Source organism: Gracilinanus agilis, unplaced genomic scaffold (assembly GCF_016433145.1).
Source record: "Gracilinanus agilis isolate LMUSP501 unplaced genomic scaffold, AgileGrace unplaced_scaffold22289, whole genome shotgun sequence".
NCBI classification, from domain to species: Eukaryota; Metazoa; Chordata; class Mammalia; order Didelphimorphia; family Didelphidae; genus Gracilinanus; species Gracilinanus agilis.
This window is the reverse complement of record NW_025353902.1, coordinates 1-5,704: the sequence shown is the minus strand read 5'-3', so window position 1 is coordinate 5,704 and position 5,704 is coordinate 1. Positions and strand designations below refer to the sequence as shown.

The 5,704-nt window shown below is 37.6% G+C and overlaps 1 pseudogene; it reads right to left on the bottom strand.

Annotated features, from left to right (window-relative positions):
* Positions 1-5,313: 5,313 nt before the first annotated feature.
* Positions 5,314-5,406, bottom strand: LOC123254442 (annotated as a pseudogene).
* Positions 5,407-5,704: the final 298 nt, after the last annotated feature.

Genomic DNA, 5,704 nt, shown 5'->3' with positions numbered 1-5,704 from the left:
TCTCTCTCTCTCTCTCTCTCTCTCTCTCTCTCTCTCCCCAACTTTCTTTGTCTACTTCCTTTTCTCTCTTCTCTGTGTCTGTTCTCTCTCTTTGCCTTTCTCTCTGACTCTTTCTGTCCTTCTTTCTGTCTCTGTCTCTTTTTGCTAAAAACAGATTAATTAGTAAATTCTTAGCTTGTATCAATGATAATTGTCTTTCAAACACTCAAGGGAGTAATAGGAGAATTGTTCTTCTGAAATGGATTCTGATCCATTAAGAAAAACTGATTATTAAAATAGAAATAAGCCTTGGGAAGAAATGAGCACTGCATCTTAGAATTATATTATAGAAAGAGTCAAAAGCTAGTCTAGTCCGACATGTACCCTAGACTTTGGGAGGAAAGATTTCAAAAGGTTCAAGCAAAGGACAGCTAGGATTCTCAGACCTAAAATTCTGTAAGGGAAGCCAACCCAAGATAGAGATGGGAAACTTTCAAAAAATGATATTGTAAAGATGCAAACTGAAATATTTCCAATGAGGAAAAAAGGAGAGGAACTACCTAAAGACACCAATATATATTCACAAAAAATTCGTGGACCAACTCAGTGTTTTAAAAGTCATGGAAATGGATAAAGGCAAAAATTGTCCTAATTTTTTTTAAAAGGGAAGAGATCAAATCAACAAGCTTTAGATGGGTGAATTTGGCTTTGATGTCTGATAAAATTCTAGAAATTACTATTAAAGGGATGGCTTAGGAACTTTTATAAATGGAAGTAGAGCCATTAAGAACTAGTATAGCTTTCTTTACCTGGATTTCTTTTATTTGGCAGGACCAATCCAGGGAATTTTGTAGATATAGTGTACTCTAATGTTATTCTTATGGTTTGGGGATAGACTAAGAAGGAATGGAAATGGATAAGACTGGCAGAGGTAAAACCTTGGAATTGACCATATTGAAATATATTGGAAGCATAAAAAGTCACTAAAATGCATAGCATGTATCAGAGCTGTGGACATGACAGAGAGCTGTGGGCTGAATAAGATTATAGTGAAGTAGGATGAACTAGATGAATAGCTAGATCCGGATAACAGAGATAAATAGTCTGATATCAGCTTGGAAGGGAGTCTTTAGTGGAACACTTCAGAGATCTGTGCTGCTTAAAACATGTATCAAAAACTTGCATAAAACATCTATGACATGCTTTCTTTTATTCATTAATTAGGCAACATTTTACTTCCTAAAACTCTTTTTTCTTTTTTTGATATGAGCTTAACAATAATCAAGAAAAGGTTGCCACAAGTTTCAGAATATAAGAACAAAAAGGAAGATGGCTATGAAACTAGAAACTTCTATTAATATAGTTTAAAATGTAATTTAAAATCTAACAAGATTAATTTAAAATGGCTGTTTCTTTGTGTCCCGTTTTGAACGTATTTTTGTTTTCTTCTATGTATTTTCATATATTTTGTTGATTTTTGTCATCTTTTTTCCACACATAGAGGGCATGCTTGTCAAATTTCAGATGACATCGTATTTGGAGGAACAGCTAACACTGTGGAATGCAGAATCAGGCTCCAAAAGATTTTTACAAGCTAGATCAATATGGTAGAATTTAATAAGATGAAATTTAATGAAATTGAGTATACAGTTCTACATTTGGGGTAAAAAATCAGCTTTACAATACAAGATGATGTTTAACGTGGCTAAGCATGTTAGAAAGATCTTAGGATTTTAATGGGGCTAGAAAGGAATGAATGCTGACCTTGAAAAGCAGAAAAAAATCTGGTTTCAGATCCTGCCTCTGACACTTCTTAATTCTATGATCATGGATATGACTCAGATTAATAATGAACCTCAGTTTCTTCATCTGTGAAGTGGGGATAAAGATGTCTATAGAATTTACTCCTCAATGTTGTTGTCAAGGTCAAATGAGATAACATATTCAGGACTTTGCAAACTTAAAGGTGTCCCAAAGGTCTCACTGCAGTTTTAAGCCCATATAGATTAAAATTGCAAAAACATCAATTATTATTTAAAAAGTTAATGCTTTTGGGGGTAGAGGCTGGGCAATAATCAACCAGGGGCAGCTAGGAGGCACAGTAGATAGAGCATCAGGTCTGGAGGCAGGAAGATATGAGCTCAAACCTGGCCTCAAATACTTACTGGCTTTATAACGCTGGGCAAACCACTTTGCCCTGTTTGCCTCAGTTTCTTTATCTGTAAAATGAGTTGCAGAAGGAAATGATAAACCAGTATCTTTGCCAAAAAACCCCATGATGAGTAAGTCACAACTGAAATGATTCAACAACAACAAAAATACTTAACCAATTGAATAGTATTTATTAAATGTCCACTGTGTGCCAGGCATTGTGCTATTTATTGCACATTATTCTCCTTTGGACACTCACTCTTCAAGCCAAACTGCTCTACTTGCTATCCCTCAGATGCATTCCACATCTTATCTCTTTGTCTTTGCACTGGCTGTCCTTGTGCCTGGGATGATCTCACTCCTCCCATCAGCCTCCTGGAACCCTTTGTTAGCTCAGGCATCACTTATTCCAAATGTTGGCAGTTGGTGATAAAAAGGCAAAAAAGGGTACTTTAAAAGAATCATTGCACTACAGTGATTCCCAAAGTGGGCACTACTGCCCCCTGGTGGGTGCTGCAGCGATCCAGAGAAGTGGTAATGGCCACAGGTGCATTTATCTTTCCTATTAATTGCTATTAAAATTAAAAAAAAATAATTTCCAGGGGGTCTAAGGAATATTTTTTTCTGGAAAGGGGGCCGTAGGTAAAAAAAGTTTGGGAACCACTGCACTAGAAGATTTTTCAGCTCACATGGGCTTTGCCTCTGAGGTTATCATTTTGTTCCATTGATATATAAATCTCACAGTTTGAGGGAGTAGAAAAAAAAGTACCAAAATGGTCAACAAGAAATGAATTCTGGACCTGGTTCTGCAATTGACTAGCTAAGTTTGTACATTTGGGGCAGATTATTTTCCTTCTTTAGGTCTCAGTTTCCCTATTTGTTAAATGAGTGAATTGAGATAGCTCTTGTCCTGCTTTAACATTTCATGAATAAAAGGAATGGGAAAGTTAAATGGAACCTCAGATTGCTTTAATCACATCTTAGATGCTCAATATTTGGAGTGCATGTGTCTATTGAATGAATGAAAGATGAGGTGAATGAATGGAAGAACGGAAAGATTTATTTTTTAATTAAAAATTTTTCAGTCATTAAGCATTTATTTTTTTCTCCTTCCCTTCCTCCTTTCCACTATGGGGAAGACAAAATCAAACCAAACCAAAGTCTTGCAACAAATAAATATGCTGAATTCCCATATTGGCCATGTCCAAAAATGTGTCTCATTCTGCAAAATTGCGTCTCTGTTAAGAGGTGAGTAGCATGCTTCATCATTGCCCTACTGGGATCTTGGTGGAGAATTGATGCATTTATTAGATGATTTCTATATGTGAAGCACTCTGGAACTACAAATACAACCATCAAGATTATCCCTGTCCTCAAGGAGCTCATATTCTAAAGGGATAAGACAATAAGGTAGTAGGGGCAGTGACTAGGGAATGGTGTTTTCATTTAGTCGAGTCACAGGGCATAGTGAGTGGAGTCCAAAGGCTTTAAAAGACTGACATGTTCATTTCAGGATTGGAAATATTAATTTGATGAATACTTTACCCGCAGCCAAGAATGGAATGGGGAACAAGAGAGAGAGTCTGAGAGCAGCAATGGTTGGTCTGGGTTGGGTTAGATGAAAAACTCTCACCAGTGAAGACCTCAGTCTTACCCATCAGGAACCCAGGGTACACAACTGGAATGCCAAGAGGCATAGCAAGAAGATGACTAGAGAGGAAGCAATAAGGAATGTAAATCAAATCTTACTTTTACATTGGCTTCTCTGATAAAACGAGAGGTACGTTCCCATAGGAAAATATATCTGGATTTATAAACTTGAAAACTTCTGGAAAGGAAGAAGGCTGTCGGTGGTCAGCCCGGACGCTTGCTGTGTGTGGTATCACCCCTTTGGCAGGGCTGTCAGGATGTTGTAGCATTGCCAGTTTCAGGATTTCCCCTCTCCCATTACCTCTCCTTCACACTCCATCTCCAACCTTCCCCAGACTAAAAGCACGCTTCCCACGTTGGGACATTTAATTCCACACTCTCAGCTCTCAGTAGTTCTCTGTCTGTCATCAGCTGGCTCTCTCCAGTCTCCCCAGGCTTATCATCGAATCCCCCTTGCTCACTCACTGTTTAAGTCAAAGTGCTCTACTTTCTATTCCCTAGATGCAATATTTTCACATTTTACCTCTTTACCTTTGAATTAGCTGTCCCTCATGCTTGGTATGCCATCCTACCTCACTTTGGGCTGTTAGAACCCATGGTTAGCTCGAGTGCCAGAAACTAAGAGACCTTGACCAATATTAGGTTGCCCACACCCAAATTACTTCATATTTATTTTTTGTATGTTTAACATTGGGTCTATATTGTTTTCCATCATAGAATGTGAGCTCCTTGAGGGCAGGAACCATTTTTGAAAATATCTTTAACAACATGGGCAGTGCTTGGTACATAGTAAGCTCTTAAAATGCTAGTTAAAGGGACACCTAGGTGGCTCAAAGGATAGAGAGCAAGATCTGGGGTCAGGAGGAGTTGGGTTCAAATCCAACCTTAGACACTTTCTAATTGTGTGATCCTAGGCAAGTCACTTCACCCTGGCATACCCCTTACCTTTCTTCTGTCTTAGAATCGATACTCAGACAGAAAGTAAGGGTTTTAAAACACTTGTTAAATTGAATTAGTTAACAGCTAGTTGTGTTGCATTAGGAAGAACTTCCCAAGAATTAGGAGCATCCCCAAATGGGCTGCCTTTAGTGGTAGTGGTTTGTGGTAATGTAACTAACTGAGGTAGCTAGGCAGGGGTATGTTAGTAAGAGTCTAACAACTGCCTTTCCAAGGAAAAGAGAATGTAGCAGGACCCACTTTTTAATTAAAAATTATTTTATTTTATTTTCCCATCTTTACATGATTTGTGCCATCTCCCTCCCCTCTTCCCTACCCCCTCCTGGAGTTGACAAGCAAAATTGGGTTATACATACGTTATCACTCATCCCATTTCCATATTATTCATTTTTGTAATAGAGTAATCTGAAATCTGAAAACTGCTTATTCGTATTCCTTGATTGTCAATTGGGGAATGACTTGTTTTGTTATAAATTTGACTTAGTTCTTTGTATATTTGAGAAATTAGATTTTATCAGAGAAATTTTTTATACATTTTTTCTAAGTTTGTTGCTTCCCTTTTAATCTTGGTTGCATGAAAATATGGAATGCCTCATGAATTTGCATGTCATCCTTGTGCAGGGGCCATGCTAATCTTCTCTGTAGTATATGAGCTGCTGAAGCAAGCACAGGACACACTTTGAAACTGATTCTGCATTATCACCATTTTCTCCATCTTTTTCTTAAGTCTAGAAATCAATAAAACAATAAATCAAGTCTTGATTAGTAGCATTTGCAAAGTTTGAAGTGTAAATGCTCTGAAAATTTAACTGAGAACTTGATTTGAGTTGCCTTCATCACACCCAAGTTGCATTGTGTATAGCATTCTGGAACTCAGGAAGACCTGAGTTTGAATCCTGCCTTGGATGTTTACTAGCTATAGAACCCTGAGCAAGTCAGCTAACTTGATCTAATCTCAGTTAAGCTG